Source organism: Enhydra lutris, unplaced genomic scaffold, assembly GCF_002288905.1.
Source record: "Enhydra lutris kenyoni isolate GAN:26980312 unplaced genomic scaffold, ASM228890v2 scaffoldscaffold14, whole genome shotgun sequence".
Lineage (NCBI taxonomy): Eukaryota > Metazoa > Chordata > Mammalia > Carnivora > Mustelidae > Enhydra > Enhydra lutris.
The window spans coordinates 31,825,000-31,840,183 of NW_019154098.1; positions in this window are offsets into that span (position 1 = coordinate 31,825,000).

The following is a 15,184-nucleotide window of genomic DNA, read 5'->3' on the forward strand; positions in this document are numbered from 1 at the left end:
TGAAAAAAGAGATAAAGGATTCTTGAAATAGAACAGCTATTGGGAAAAGTAACAATTTTACTTTATGTTTTTACTAAACGTCTTAAAACATTGAAAGTTCAAATATTCTACAAAAGACAGTATATTCAAATGTCAAAGTATTATGTATTTCTTAATAGGAAATATTCTGTGTCTCACTGAGTCTGGCTTTGGATATCCTACAAATACTGATTGAATTTGCCCCATTTCACCTAGATAATAAACAATCAGCTGGAATAAAGATGTTGATTGCAAAATATTTTCATTCTCTGTGATAAATGATTCCTCCCCAGATCAGTCTTAGACATTGTGCCAGTGCTCAGTCATATAGGTCTTTAGAGAATGCATGGCCTAGAGAGCAAACAAATCTCAATCTTCTAAATAACCTCCCATCCATTACTGACGGTGATGCAATGAACATCAAGGGTCCCACTGGAAAGAGGATACTGAGAAAACAGCCAGAGAGAGGAGGAAGAAACTGCACGTAATTTTATAGTTGGTTCTACCCACTTGAAATGGTTACTGTAAAAGTGATCAATTATAAAGATGAGGAACTCAGCCCATCTACAAGCCAAAAAAATCCCCCCAAAAACCTTATGTCATATATTTAGTCAAAGAATAAACAAAATGATTTTTTAAAAGATTTTATTTATTTGGCGTAGAGAGAGAGAGAGAGAGAGAAGTGAGTGCACAAGCAGGGGGAGAGGCAGAGGGAGAAGGAGAAACAGACTCCCTGCTGAGCAGGGAGCCCAACATCATGACCTGAGCCAAAAGCAGACACTTAACTGACTGAGCCACCCAGGCACTGAACAAAATGATTCTCAGTGTAATACTTCCTTGAACAAACATCACAAACCTTTTATAGGTCTTCACTGTCATACATACCTTTATTTTTCTAAATGAATACTATGATTCTCTTTCTTCTCAAATATATATATTTACCTCCTTTTCAAATGTATTTTCTCAGTACCCTCTTTTGAAATAGCCTCTTTACATTTTGCTAACTTCAGGTAAGGACGACGTTCTTCACCCCTAATGAGCATCAGAACACTTTATCTTCCCTGAGTTTCAAGAGACCCTCCACTCTTGCTAACAAGGCAGATCTTAAAAGGAGTTTTGGATATACTCAGATAAAGAAGCAAGACTATAATTTTTGTATTTTAAGAAGTGGGGTTTAGTGATTATTATCTGTCATGATTCTATGGATTATTTAGATCAGCTGGGTGGATTTTTTTATTCCACTTGGCATTGCCTGGATTTCTTGTTTGGGGCTGGAAGACTAACAAATCATTCTATGAGGCCAATATTATCCTGATTCCCAAATCATTACACAGACATTAAAAGAAATTAAACTACAGACCAATATGCCTTGTGAATATAGACACAAAAAATTCATAATAAATTCTAGGAAACCAAATTCAACAACATATGAAATGTATTATACACCGTGACCAAGTGGGATTCAGTCCAGGAATACAAGGTTGGTTCAATATATGAAAACCAATCAATGCAATAGACCATTATATCAAGAATAAAAAACACATGAGCATCTCAATGGATGCGGAAAAGGCATTTGACAAAATCCAACACCCTTACTATAAAAACACTAAACAAACTAAGAATAAAAAAAAAAAAAAAAAAACTCTCAACCAGATAAAGACATCTGGGAAAAATTCACAACTGTTATATTATGGATGAAAGACTGAATGCTTTCCTCCTAAAATTAGGAATAAGTCAAGAATGTCTGCTCTTGTCACTCTTATTCAACATTGTACTGGAGACTATAGCCAGAGCAATTAGGGAAGAAGAAAAAAAATATCTAGATTGGCAAGAATTTGTACAGTTTAATAACAAAAATATAACCTGATTAAAATATGTGGAAAGAAATTGACTAGATATTTCTCCAAAGATATACAAATGGTTAATAATTACTAGGGGAAAGCAAGGCAAAAACTACAATGAGGTCACACTTTCCACCTAATAGAATGACTATAATAAAAAGTCCCCATAAAAAAAATATATATAGGTGAAGATGTGGAAAACACTAATGTACTGTTGAGGGAATGGAGGAGATGCAGCTGCTTTCAAAAATGGTTTGACAATTCTTCAAAAAGTTCAATACAGAATTACCTTATAATTCTGAAATTCCATTCCTAGGTACGTACCTAAGATAAATGAAAGTGTGTGTGTGTGTGTGTGTGTGTGTGTGTGTGTATCCATATTAAAACTTGTATACAATGTTCATAGCAACATATTCATTATAGACAAAATGTGGAAATATCCCAAATACTGAAGTGATAAATAAATAAAATATGTTATATCTATATAATGGAATACTAGTGAGCTTTAAAAATAATCAAGTATTGATATATGCTACAATATGAATGAACTTTGGAGACATTATGCTAAGTGAAAGAAGTCAGACATGAGAGAAAACATATTATATGATTCCATTTATATGAACCCCACAGAACAGGCAAATGCATGGAATAGAAATCAGTGTGGTGGTTTACAGGGAAGGGGGACACGGAGCAATGAGGAATAACTGCTTAATAGGTATAGGATTTCCTTTGGGGGGGTGATTAAAATGTTTTGGAACTAGATACCTTTATGGATATACTAAAAATCACCCAACTGTATATTTTAATAGTGCTGATTTAATGGTATGTGAATCATATCATGAAAAATTGACAATATAATTTCCCACATAAAGACAGGGGAAATAATAATAATAATGTGATTGCCTCAAGAAAGACAAAAGAAAATCTTTGAAAATTTTCCAGATTCATTTATTAGGGGAAAAAACAATCACATACCAGAATGGAAGGAAATCTCCTTAACTTGTTAAAGTTTATATCTACACACACAAAAAAATAATATAATAAATACTACACTTAATAGAAAACTTAAGAGTTACTTCATTTTAAAGAACAAGATTCCTACCAACAATAGTGTCATTTAACATTATATCAGACCTCTTTGCCAATACTATAAAGTATAACAATAATAATGATACTGATGGTGAAGTTAAGGTATTAGACTTCTAAAGGAAGATGCAAAAATGTTGCTTAGAATTATTCTCATATACCTAGACAAATCAGCTTAATTAACAAATACTAACAGTTCAGCAAGGTTGCCAGAGAAAATGAATATACAAAAATCAATGGCATTCTCTAGCAAAAATCAACTAGAAAATAAAATAAAAAGAGGTATCCCTTTCAATACAATAAAAATTTAAGTTACCTGAAAATTATCTTTATGAGAAATACATAAAACTCAAATTTTAAAAATGTTACATTTTACTAATGTATGTAGATAATTATATGAATATATGGAATATATTCTGTGCTGTGGATAAGTATGTTTAATATTATAAAAATATCTGAACTTCCAGAAAAGATGGCCAAGGAGGACCCTAACCTCATCTCATCCTCAGTACAACAAAGTAGCACCCACCTCAGTATAAATAACCCAGAAAATGAAATGAAGACTGACAGAACAGAATCTCCATGGCTAAGTGGGGAGAAGAGACCACAACTGGAGGGTATAGGAAGGAAGGATACATTGATCAACAGAACAAATACAGAGCCCAGAAATAAACCTACAACTATATGGTCAATTAATCTTCAACAAAGGAGTCAATAATATGCAATGGGAAAAAATTTTTTTAACAAATGACATTGGGAAAACTGTACAGCTACATGTAAAAGAATAGACCGGGACCACTTTCTTTCAACATACACAAAAATAAACTCAAAATGGATTAAAGACCTAAATGTGAAACCTGAGATCATAGAAATCCTAGAAGAAAGCACAGGCAGTAATTTCTCTGACATTGGCCATAGCAATGTTTTTCTAGATATGTCTCCTGAGGCAAGGGAAACAAAAAAAAAAAAACCTACTGGGACTACATCAAAATAAAGTTCCTGCAAAGTGAAGGAAACCATTAACCAAACTAAAAGACAGCCTAAGTAGTGAGAGAAGATATTTGCAAATGAGATATCTGATAAAGAGATAGTATCCAAAATATAAAAAGTATTTATACCACTCAACACCAAAAAACCCCCCAAGTAATCCAATTAAAAATGGGCAGAAGACATGAACAGACATTTCCCCAAAGAAGATATACAGATGGCCAAGAGGCACAGGAAAAGATTCTCAGTATCACTAATCATCAGAGAAATCAGAATCAAAATCACAATGAAATATCATCTCACATGGTCAAAATGGCTAAAATCAAATACACAAGAAACAAGTGTTGGTGAGGATATGGAGAAAAAGGAATCCCTGTGCACTGTTAGTGGGAATGCAAACTGGTAGATCCATTGGAGAAAACAGTATGGAAGTTCCTGAACAAATTAAAAATAGAATACCATTATGAACCACTAATCCCACTATGGGTATAACTAATCCCACTATGGGTATAACTTGGGCATGAATACATGCCCAAGAATAAGAAAACACTAATTGGAAAATATTTATGCAGCCCTATTTTTATTGCAGCCTTACTGACAATAGCTGAATTATGGAAGCAGGCAAAGTGTCCATCAATAAGTGAACAGATAAAGAAGATGTAACACACACAAACACATGCACACAATGGAATATTACCCATAAAAAAGAATGAAATTTTGACATTAGTGACAACCTGAATGGATCTAGAATATAATGTTAAGTGAAATAAGTCAGTGAAAGACAAATACCTTTCACTTATTTGAGGAATTTAAGAAACAAAATAATCAAACAAGTTAAAAAATTGACAAGCAAAAAAATAAACTCTTAACTATAAGGAACAAAGTAATGATTACCGTAGTGAAGGTAAGTGTGGGGGTGGAAGACGGGTGAAATAGGTGAAGGGGATTCAAGAGTAAACTTACCATGATGAGCACTGAGTAATGTACAGAATTACAGAATTACTATATTGCACACCTGAAACTAATATAACAATGATAACTAAACTGGAATTTGAAAAAAAATTAAAAAGATATCAGCTTTTCCCAATTTAATCTATTACTCAACTGAATAAAAAAATCCATCTGAAATATTAAAAAAAAACTATTTGATATTTACATGAACAAAATAGAAGTGTGCAAATAACTAAATTGACATATACCAGAAAAGCAAAGAACAACACTTGCTCTTTCAGTTATTACAGTAACTAATAAAAAAATTAATGGACTCCAAAACCAAAGTTTAGAGATAAACCCATGAACATATAAAAACCTAATATATAAGAAAGATGGCACTACATATTTATGTACTAAATGCAAAGAACAGGTTATTTATTAGATGGTTTTGGGAAAATGATTCACTATAGAGAAAAATTAAAATTTAGCTCATTAGTTAGCAAAGATTGAATCATATTTTATAAAACAAATATACATAAAAGTAAAACAGAAATATAGATAATGTAAGAAAATATCTGTGAATAGAAGAGGAAATGAACTTTTTAAACATAACCTTAAAAGCACAGAGTAGCAGACAAATTATTTTTAAAACCAATTTGATATATCAAAATAGTGGCTATTGATTGGAGAGCATAAAGACTAAATTAATGAATATAGATTGAAAGATTGAATTTACAGTGTCTGAAATCAATCAGAAACTTTCTTTCAGACTAGAGGCCAGAAAATTTTTTCTGCAAAGGAACACCTAGTAAATATTTTAGGCTTTGGGTGTCATATGTTGTTTGAACTACTCAACTCTGCCATTATAGCATAGAGCCAGCAATACGTAACACATAAATAAATGAGGTATGTTCAATACAACTTAATTTATGGACACTAAAATTCTATTTCATATCATATTCATGTATCATTCCCTGAATATTATTCTTCTCTTTAGTTTCCCCCCATCATTTAAAAAATAAACCATATTTAGCCTTTTGGCTGTATGAGAACAGGCAGCATATCAGATTTGGCCTGTATACCAAACTTTGCTGACCTCTGGCCCAGACTGTAAAGGAAAGTTTTCAAACAAACAAGACAATGGAAGAATAGCTATACCGAATAGGCAAAAACTAAAAGCAAACAAAATATAGAAAATGTAATTTAATAGGCCTCAACATTTGAATACATGCTCAAACCAATAATCAGAACTGCAAATTTAAATGAGGTATCATTTCATACCTTTCAGACTGTGAACAATTTGAAAGCTGAATAATGCCAAGTCCTGGCTGGATAAGAAGGATAGAGATCTTCATGCCTTGTGGGTTGGAAATGCAGATTGCAACCCTTGTGAGAAATCTGATACTATCTAATTGAATTACCATCTGATTACCATCTAGATTGATACCTTTCCTTCTGAAAATCTTTCTCTTGTCTTTCTATACCAAAGAAGTGCATTAGAAAATATGTTCAGATTTGCTGTATCAGTTGAATGCAATCTGGGTGCCCATTATTGAGAGAATAAATGGATAAATGTGATGAATACATACATACTAGTTTGGAATACCAAACAGATTTGAAAAGGAACATGCACAGCAAAATTGATAGTCATATCAGCATAAGTACTTTGTGAAAAAGTGAAAAACAGGGGCACCTGGGTGGCTCAGTGGGTTAAGCCTCTGCCTTCGGCTCGGGTCATGGTCTCAGGGTCCTGGGATTGAGCCCTGCGTCGGGCTCTCTGCTCAGCCAGGAACCTGCTTCTTCCTCTGTCTCTGCCTGCCTCTCTGCCTACTTGTGATCTCTCTCTGTCTGTTAAATAAATAAATGTTTTTTTAAGTGAAAAACAGTTAAGATATACTATATAATACCACTTAGGAAAGTTAAATCACATATGCATATTATGCAATGTATATTTCATATGCATAATAACAAAGAGAAAGACATCTGTCAAACCAGTTAAAAAGGTTTCTAACCTGAATGTGTGTTGGGGAGTAGGAGGTAGGTGGAATAGAGAATGAGGGTGAAAAGGAATAAATGGAAATCAAAAGAAAAGAGGGGCATTGCAGGACCATTGATAATTCTGCACTGGGTATTGAGGTATATGATTCACTCGGACTTTTTTCTCTGAGGTTCGGATAAACATACACATACAGAAACACAAACGAAAAGGATAAATAGAAATTGTTAAAAACATGATAGTGGGAGATTTTATCAGATAATTTCCATTTTGACAGATCAAGTACATAAACATAAGAGGGGAAGAAATAAGAGGTTTTTACTTAAATAAAATTAACTAAAGACATATGACTAGTTTCCCATACTGCAAAGGAAAGAAACATTTTCATATTTTGTCCAGGGACAGTTAACTGAAATTTATCACCTCCTTAACCTTATTTATTAAATTTTTTTTCTAGCTGGGAAAATACTATTTAATCACCTAAGATAATCATGAAGATTGAATCAGAACTTTGGTCAGATTCATAAATCAAAGTGACTGTCATTTCAAAATTCTCATGTCCTCATGACTTAGAGTGGTAAATCTACTCAGTAATTCCTACACAGTTGTTGGGCTAAAATCAGAGTCCTGTAGTTACATATTAGAGGATGCCATCTCCTTAACTTTAAACAATAAACTTAAAATCTATAATTCTCCATAATGCAAAAGGTTTTAACTTTAAAACACACAATCTAAAACCAAACATATCCAACTACAGAAACTAAAAATCAATTCTCTACCCATAATAACAAAGAGAACATCTAAAACAGCTGTGGACAATTTATAGAGTAATAAAAATATTATACATCAAAACATATAGAATGATAAACATATAGTACTAGGTAATTTTCTATTCCGAATTTTATTAACTATTTAAAAGAAATGGAACTAAAAAAGACTTACATCCTTATAAAAAGAAAGAATAAGACTTGTCATTAAGAATAGGAGGAGAGATACTTTTCCAGAAAAGCAAAAGCTGAAAGAGTTTATCATCATTAAACAGACATACGAAAAAATTTTAAAGGGATCACTTTAAGTTGAAGTTAAAGAGCACTTATTAGTAACTAGAAAACTTATGAAAGCATAACTCTCAATGGAAAAGGTAAAATATACAGTAAAATTCAGAATACATGACAGTTGTAAAAGGTTAGTTAATCATTTATAAATCTAAATGAGGTTAAAAGAAAAAAGTAGTAAAAACAACTATACTATACAACTATAACTATAATAATTTATTAATGGATACACCAAATAAAAACTTGTAAATCGTGACATCAGAAACATAATATGTGGAGGGCGGGGAATTATGTAAAGCTTAGAATCCATTCAAACTTAAGCTGCTAACTTCTTAAAATTGACTGTTATAAATATAAGGTGTTTTATGTAACCCTGATGATAACCACAAGGCAAAATTTTACTACAGATACACAAAAGACATAAAGGGAAGAACCTAAGCATACCACTACAGTACATCATCAAATCATATGGAAGAGACCAAGAGAAGAAATAGGAACTACAAAATAGCCAGAAGTCAATTAACAAAATGGCAATAAGTACATACATATCAATAATTACTAAATGTAATGAGCTAAATTCTACAATCAAAGTGATGTAGGGAATGTTGGGGTTCAGAGCCAGATGGCTATGTAAGAATCCTTGAGATGTCTTCAGTGCAAAATGGTGGTTTTATTAAAGCATGGGGATAGTACCTAGGGGCAGAAAGAGCTGCACTGGGGTTGTGAGAAGTTGGGATTATATATTTTCAAGTTGTGAGGGCATTAGGGACAGCACAAGCTTCCAAAATATTTTGGAAACAAGGTTTCCAAGATTTTGAGGGGGCAAACTATTTATAGGAAAAGGTCATTTATTGCTGTCTAATAAAACCTTAGTCATGAGACCCTTCAGATGTATAACAGCCGGCCATATTCTTGGGGGATAATTGCCAACATATATCTTGGGGGATTGAGATAAAGGAAGTTTCCAAAGGAATTTTTATATGTCAAAGTAGACTTACAAGTCCCTGAGGGGTATAAAGTTAAACTAAGATTGCCTTTTGTCCTTAGCAAAGTATTAACATCCAGGGAGTTGAGTTCCTAAAAGAATGTCACTCTGCCTGTTTCAAGGACTTGTCTGTCAATGGGCTGTATGCAGTAAAGAAATTTAATATTTTCCTTTGCCTTTGTTTCCCATATCAAAAGGACTTTGAGTGGCTGAATGGATAAAAACAAGAACCATCTATTTGCTGGCTAAGAGACACACTTCAGATATAGGATACCCACAGACTGTAAGTGAAGAAATGGGAAATGATATTCCATGTAAAAGGAAAACCAAAAGAAAGCTGATGAATATAAATGCAAAGATCCTCTACAAAATACTAGCAAGCCAAATGCAACAATATATTAAGATCATCATATACTATGATCAAGGGGGATTTATTCCAGGGATTCTAGGATGATTCAACATCCATAAATCCATCAGCATGATGTACCACATTAACAAAATGAAGGATAAAAATCATACAATCATCTTAATGGATACAGAAAAGCATTTGACAAAATTCAATATCTATTCATGATAAAAACTCCCAACAAGGGGCGCCTGGGTGGTTTAAAGCCTATGCTTTCAGCTTGGGTCATGATCTCAGGTCCTGGGATCGAGCCCCACATCAGGCCCTCCGCTCAGCAGGGAGCCTGCTCCCCCTTCTCTCTCTGCCTGCCTCTCTGCCTACTTGTGATCTCTGTGTGTCAAATAAATAAATAAAATCTTAAAAAAAAAACTCCCCAAAAAATGGGAATAGAGGGAATATGACTCAACATAATAAAGGCCATATATGAGAAGTCCACAGCTAACATTATACTCCATGATGAAATTTTTCCTCTACAATCAGTAATAAGACAAAGACTCTGATTCCTGCCATTTTTACTCAACATAATATTGGAAGTCTTAGCTGGGACAATTAGGCAAGAAAAATAAATAAAAGGCATCCAAGTTGGGAAGGAAGAATTAAAACTGTCACTATTTGCAGACAACATGACATCATATATAGAAAAACCAAAACTCCACCAAAAACACTGTTAGGACTAAAAAGTAAATATATTCAGTAAAGTTTCAGGATACAAAATCAATATACAAAAATGTATTGCATTTCTATACACTGATAGCTATGATAAACAGAAATTAAGAACATAAGCTCTTTATAATTGCATCAAATAGAAGAAAATATCTAGGAAGAAACTGAGCCAGGATGGTGAAAAACGTATACAAAGAAATCTCTAAGATCTTAATGAAAAAACTATAGAAGACACAAATAAATAGAAAGATATTTTGTGCTCATGGGTTGGAAGAATTAATATGGTTAAAACTTCCATACTACCCAAACCAATTTACAGATTCAATGCAATCAAAATTCCAATGGTATATTTCACAGAAATTAAACAAACAATCCTAAAATCTGTGTGGAACCACAAAAGAATAACTCCAAATAGGGAAAATCACCTACAAAAAGAAGAACAAATCTAGAGCCATTGCACTTCCTGATATCAAATATGTTACAAAGCTACAATAATTAAAACAGTTTAGTTTGGCATAAAAACAGATACACAGATCAATGGGATAGAATATAGAACCCAGATATAAACTCGAATATATGGCCAATTAATTTAGGACAAAGGAGCCAAGAATATACAGTGTGGAATGGGCAGTGTCTTTAATAAATGGTGTTTGGAAAACTGAGCAATCATATGCTAAAGAATGAAACTGGGCCACTACCTTATGCCATACATGAAAATTAACTCAAAATGAGCTAAAGACTTAAACATAAGACTTGAAACCATAAAACTCCCAGAAGAAAACATGGCAAACACTGATACTGGCAATATATTTTTTTAATTTGATACCAAAAGCAAGGGAAAAAAAAGCAAAATTCAGAATTGGGGCTATATCAAATTAAAAAGCTTCTGCACTGCAGAGGAAATGATCAAAAAAGAAAAGGCAACCTACTAAGTGGGAGAAAATATTTGCAAATCCTTTATCTGATAAAGGGTTAATATCCAAATAGATAAAAACTCATTCAACTCAATATAAAAAAGTTTTTGATTAAAATATAGGCAGAGGGGGGCGCCTGGGTGGCTCAGTGGGTTAAGCCGCTGCCTTCGGCTCAGGTCATGATCTCAGAGTCCTCGGATCGAGCCCCGCATCGGGCTCTCTGCTCTCTTGGGGAGCCTGCTTCCTCCTCTCTCTCTGCCTGCCTCTCTGCCTGCTTGTGATCTCTCTGTCAAATAAATAAATAAAATAAAATAAAATAAAATAAAATAAAATATAGGCAGAGGACCAAAATAGACTTTTTGCAAAGTAGACATACAGATGGCTGACAGGTACATGAAAAGCTGCTCAATATCACTAATCATCAGAGAAATAAAAATCAAAATCACAATGAGGTCACCTCGTTCCTGTTATAATGGCTATTATCAAAATAAAAAAGAAAGAAAGAACAAGTGTTGGCAAGGAAATGGAGAAAAGGGTACTCTTGCCCACTACAAACGGAAATGTAAACTGTTGCAGCCACTATAGAAAAGAAGTTAATGACAGAACCACCATTATATCCAGCAATTTCACTTTTGGGTATTCATCCCAAGGAAATGAATACACTTACTTGAAAAGATATCTGCAACCCCATGTTCATTGCAGTATTATTTGTTTTTTTTTAAAGATTTTATTTATTTATTTGAGAGAGCTAGAAAGAGAGAGCACAAGTGGGCAGAGTAGCAGGCAGTTGGAGAGTGAGAAGCAGGTTCAATGATGAGCAGGGAGCCCGATGCGGGCCTCAATCCCAGGACCCTGGGATCATGACCTGAGCCGAAGGCAGCCACTTAAATGAATGAGCCACCCAGGTGCTGCCATTACAGTTTTATGTACAATCACCAAAACATGGAAACAACATAAGTGTTTATCCACAGAGGAATAGATAAAAAAAAAAAGTTTTTGTATGTATACACAATGGAATATTACTCAGTTATAATAGGAAGGAAACCTTGCCACTTGTAACTACATGGAAGGACTTTCACAATATAGGTTAGTGAGGTAAGTTAGATGGAAAAAGATAAATGTCATATGATCTCATACACGAAATATAAAGAAAGAATAAGTAGAATTATAAAGAGAGAGAAAGAGAGCAAGCAAGCAAGCTTATAGATACAGAAAAGAGATTGGTGGTTGTTAGAGGCAGGACATGGGAGTGGATGAAATGGGAAAAGGGGGTGAAAAGGTACAAACTTCTAGCTATAAAATATTTAAGTCCTGGAGATGTCATGTACAGCATGGTTACTACAATTAATAATACTGTGCTGTATATCTGAAAGTTGCTAAGAGAATAAATCTTAAAAGTTTTCATCATCACAAAAAGTTTTTGTAACAATGTGTGGTGATGGATGTTAACTAATAAACCTGTGGTGATCTTTTTGCAATATGTACAAATATTGAATCACTGTATTGCACACATCAAACTGATATATTTTTATGTCACATATCACAATGAAAAAAATTAAAAGAATAATAATAAAATGCAAAGAATTCAGAAGGAAAAAAGTATAGTGATAAAAATATAAATCAATATTAACAGAAGCAGCAAATACATATATCTGTACAAATTTAGATATGTAAACATATTTAGTAACAGATTTCTATTCAATTAAGAAAAGAAAAATAAAACATGATTAAAATTAGAAATTATAGTGAGAATAGAAAGGCAGATTTGCTAATATAAGGTATCAAGATTGACCCAAATGTCAAAGCCCAAAACACTAAAAAAGAAAATTTTTAATATTAAAAACTTGGTTCATATAAAGACTTTAATATAATATATTCTTATCAGTTAATTCCTTCAAAGCTTTATGGAAGACATTTTCTTCAATATTTTATTTGTGAATTTTATAAAATGCTGCTAGATTTCATCTGAAATGCAAGAAGAATTTAAAGTTTATTAAATCTTTTAAGACATTAAAACAATAAATTGCATAAGAAAAACTGTATAATCATCTCAGAAAACACTGAAAAGACAATCGATGAAAATCTCATACCCATTCACGTTTGATGTGATAGGTAAAAAAAATTTCCATTCAAACAGAAATCATCAAGGATGCTGCCTCTAGTCATTATTATTCCTTGTTTTTAGAAGTTCTAACTAATTACAATAAGAAATCAGAAAATATTGATGTAACAAGATATTTAAAAAGAAGAGACATCCTTATTTCAACAATTTTGTACTTCTAAAATTTTCAAAAATGGACCAAAAGCTTACTAGAATTGAAACATTACTTCAGTAAAGAATCTGAATAAAGGGGCGCCTGGGTGGCTCAGTGGGTTAAGCCACTGCCTTCGGCTCAGGTCATGATCTCAGGGTCCTGGGATCGAGTCCCGCATCGGGCTCTCTGCTCAGCAGGGACCTGCTTCCCTCTCTCTCTCTCTGCCTGCTTCTCTGCCTACTTGTGATCTCTCTCTGTCAAATAAATAAATAAAATCTTTAAAAAAAAAAAAAAGAATCTGAATAAAAATGGCCTATTCCTACCCAAGTAAATAATCATTTATAATCCTAATTTAATGGAGGAAAAATAATAAAGACAATTATAAATGACCTCAAAAAGAAATATTTTAAGTGTGAATAAAATTAGAAAATTTTGCTAAAGAGTGAAAATTCACATTTAATAATGATAATGTGAAATACTATAAATGTATCATTTTTCCATAATAAAATTTTATGTTAAACTCAAAGATAAAGATGTATTTCAGTTTAACCGGAGTAGTAAACATCTTGTTAATATGTGTTTTACAAACAAAAAGGTAATCAAAGGGATATTCCTTGCATAATAATATTCAAATTTATTATGGAGTTGAAATAATTAAAATAATATAAAATTAGCCCCCAAAATCAATCAATAGAAGGATATGCTTCTGGCATATGTAAGATTTTAATATGTGGTAAAATAAAAAGTTGACTTGTAGAAGAAAATTAGGTCACACTGCACCCCAAATCAATTTCATATTAAATGCTAAGTACTAAATGAAAATGAACCAGAATAAAATACAGAAGAACATTTTTGCAGCAGTTTCACTGCCTGGGAAGAACCAGAATAAGTGGAACGAAGAAAAAATTTTCAAAGGGCCATTGGAGGAATGTGCAGAAACTGAGCTTAGGTTAGATAGGGAGAATTTTCCTACATACTACTCATCTTCCCCGTAAGTATGGACTTCTTAGCACCTGTCCGAGAGCATTGCACCTCTTTCTAGCAGTTTTCATGTGTATACCTCACATCTCCTTCCAATAACTCATTAAACAAACCTTCCCAGAATACACGGCCCTAGATATCTACTCTGGTGATGGAAAGACAATCTGCTGGCCATTTGGAATTTAACTAAAGATCTCAAAATGTGACATTGGGGAGGAAATCCCTTAGTTTTAAGAGAGCTTTACGGTTCATGTAATTTTCATGAACAATCTGGCATTTGTGCAACGGGACCTTAAATGAAAGGTAAATTTTGAGTATATGAGTATGAAAGAAGGGCAGCCCATTACAAAGAAATAGCAATGAAAAAAAGCCAAAGAATTGGGAAACTTCGGGAACATGAAGAAGTAGAGCGAGCAACGAGATTAGTGAGTAAGTGTATTAGTTTGCTAGGGCCACTGTAGCAAATTACCACATACTGAGCAACTTAAAAGAAATGTATTGTCCCACCGTTCTAGGGGCTAGAAATCTGGGACCAAGGCGTCAGCAGTCATGCTCCCTCTGAGGGTGCTAAAGAAAAATCTGTGCAGGCCTTTCTTTTAGTTTCTGGTAGTACCTTGGCTTATATTAACTTATCAATCTTCACATGGTATTCTCCCAGGTGTCTGTCTGTTTTCCAATTTCCTGTCTTTATAAGGACACTAGTCATATTGGATTAGCACTCATTCTTATGACCTCATTTTAACTTGATTACCTCTAAGAAGACCCTAGATCCAAAGGTAACATTCTGAGATACTGAGGGTTGAGACTCAGTATTTTTTTTTCCTGTGAAGAAACTGGGAGAAATACGGAACACAATCAACCATTAAAATAAGCAATAAATCAGGGAGAGCTTTATTTAATGGGACAGTGGAATGAAGTACTGCTTAACCATACCTTAGGTAACAAGGTAAGTTAAATGATTTTAGTTCAGGGAACAAATGAAAATAAGAAAGAAAACATACCTAGTTACTGAAAGCAAAAAAAAAAAAAAAAGTTAAATGTAGTTAACAGGGTCAGAATAAGTT